This window comes from Halyomorpha halys, unplaced genomic scaffold (assembly GCF_000696795.3).
Source record: "Halyomorpha halys isolate HHAL.00 unplaced genomic scaffold, Hhal_1.1 Scaffold959.1, whole genome shotgun sequence".
NCBI classification, from domain to species: domain Eukaryota; kingdom Metazoa; phylum Arthropoda; class Insecta; order Hemiptera; family Pentatomidae; genus Halyomorpha; species Halyomorpha halys.
The window spans coordinates 19,668-22,334 of record NW_027116524.1 but is presented as its reverse complement, the minus strand read 5'-3'; the positions used below and the strand labels follow the sequence as shown (position 1 = coordinate 22,334).

The 2,667-nt window shown below is 28.9% G+C and overlaps 1 long non-coding RNA gene across 1 annotated transcript in view; it reads left to right on the top strand.

The window, feature by feature from the left end:
- The window catches only part of LOC106687401 (uncharacterized), a 74,699-nt gene extending 72,245 nt beyond the window's left edge, over window positions 1–2,454 (top strand). The window contains exon 3 of the long non-coding RNA XR_001344164.2: window positions 1,936–2,454. This is a non-coding gene — a long non-coding RNA (uncharacterized lncRNA). The remainder of the gene's footprint in view (window positions 1–1,935) is intronic.
- The last annotated feature ends 213 nt before the right edge of the window (window positions 2,455–2,667 follow it).

The following is a 2,667-nucleotide window of genomic DNA, read 5'->3' as shown; positions in this document are numbered from 1 at the left end:
AATAGAAAAACATATATGAGAAAACAAAATTTAACACACTAAAAGACGGGAAATAAAGAAATAAGTTTAGATTAAATATAGATTGAGAATGAATAAATGAAAATAAAATTAATAATAAAGAAGATTTATCTCAATTTATCTTTTTATGACTTATTATCCTACTATGTCAAAATATTTTTAGTTGTTTTTGTGTCTTTTTAGCCATGATGGAGTTGTACAACTATTTGTTTGCTCATGTTTCGCCCCACTTTGTAGAGCTTCTTCAAGGATTTTGTTTTCTCATATCTGCTTTTCTATATTTACGTGTTGTTACGTCTCACGTTGATTTTTAACCTAATATTTTGTGTAATTTTTTTTTTTATATTCTTATCATTGTCTACTTTGTATCAATCCTATTGTTATTTCTTCTCTTCGTTGATCCTCGACCATCGACCCAGCCACTTAAATTGGGTACCTTTAATTTGGTAAAAATACGACAGTCCAGCGTGATTCTAACCAAAGCACCTCCTTGCACAACCGTTCGTCTAGTAACAATACCTCTTTACAAAGTGCCGAACATCTGAAGGGTCATGGGTTGTAACGGTATAGATTTTAATTTTAATTATCTTACTGTGTCAAAATATTTTTATTTGTTTTTTGTATCTTTTTAGCTCTGATGAATCTGTACAAAGTGGGGCGAAACCTCGGCAATAGATGTTAACTATTTTTTAATGAGGAGATAGTTGACCGTAGATTAATGATTGGAGACGTTTGTTAGGGGGTGCGGTCAGTAAAGAACAACATAAATAAACAAAACCATATTTATTTATTTTATGGCGACGTTTCGACCTGTGTTTTAGTTCATCAGAACAATTGTCTGTGATATTGTTCAATTTTTAGATTCAATTTATTTATTTTCAGTTTTTTAGAATCTACTGATCTTATATTATACATATCTTCTTACCTACATGGTATTATATTTCATCTTTCACTGTTTTTAATCTACTACCATCTAATTCCACGATTATCAATCAATTTAATTTTTTTTACCATTCAATTATGAGTTTTTAATTTTTTATCATTTATGATTCAATTCAATATTTTGTATAATTCCTAATTTGTTTGTATACTATTCCTTTTCAATTTTATGTTTCTCTAAATGTTGTTGTTATCTCTTTTGTTCTATAGCCCTGATGAAGACCTGAGACTCAGGTCGAAACGTCGCCATAAAATAAATAAATATGGTTTTGTTTATTTATGTTGTTCTTTGCTGACTGTACTTCCTGACAAACTTCTCCAATAATTAATAACTATTTTTGGTTATGTTTGTGTTGATTTAGCCTTCTTTGAGACACTGTTCTGAAGTACCAAAATAAAGGAGAACTGTGAGAAATCCTATTTATCATGTCTTCCTTGTTGTCTAATTACGTCCATGAGGTTAGTTAAAATTTACAACATTGGTTAAAATGATCGGTCTGATACTAGATACGTATTAACTTCTTCAACTGACTCTAGTCTATAGTTTCACTAAATGTGAAACTGCACATATAAATCCAAACTTAATGGCTGTATTTTTTTTTTGTGTATAGTTCGTGAGTTTGGTATAAAAGCTGAAAATCTAGCCCGCAAGCTAAGCCGTAAACTGTGCCTTAACACTTAGAGATCTGTTGCCTAATCTCTCTGATAGCACTTTCACTTCGCCAAGCTCTCGCAAACTCTTGACCCAGCTAGCATGGGGTGGTTGGGTAGGTTTGCAGCCTGCGGTTTATACTTGTTTGAGGCATTAATATTTACTAAGAAGTATTTCCTTAGTTAGTTATTTAATTCATTCATTTTTTTATATTATTATAATCATAAAATTAAAAATATACCCATGAAATAATTTTAATATTTGTGTATTTAGGTTTTATGGAATTTAATTATTCATATATTCATTGTTTTGTTTGTTTTTTTTAGGTGAGTTAGATGAGGCCTTTAAACTGGATCTGGTATTAGGATTATACATGTGAGTTTTATATTATTTTTTATTGATAGTTATTTTATAATAATTTGTATTATTTTTGCCCAAATAAAATAATAGATGAACAATATATACAATATAAACATTATTTATTAAATAGGCCTTGAAAAAACTGAAACATAATTGTATCCACGAGTAGACTTGTTCGTTCGATTCTGTTGAACCAAACCTCTACGATCATCAGAATTCGTTGAATGGGTTCTCTTAAAGCGATTTATTTATTGTATAAATACAGCGAAAGGTTAATAACTGATGAAGAATTTTATTAAATTTTTAATTAATAAAAATAAAATACTTAAAATATTCAGCTACTGGTTTCAATGCTCGTTTATTTTCTTCATAAAAGTAAAATAAAAAACTCTTAAATGTCAATTAGGTTGTTGTTCGTAATCAACCCCCCAAAAAGGTTATAAAGGATGTAACAAAAATTTGTTTGGGGGGGGGGAGACAGAAGCAGGAGCAAAATTTCAAAGTTTCCAATTATATTAAAACATTTTAATTAATCTACACTATAGTTTGAAATATTTTTTTCATTGTTATTTATGTGAAATACACCTTTTAAAATGACGCTACGGTAATAGATTACTGTCATGTCCTCTTTTGTTTAAAATATTTTTCATTTTAATGATTAGTAATATGTGAATGATTCAATTAATTTTCTGTTTATC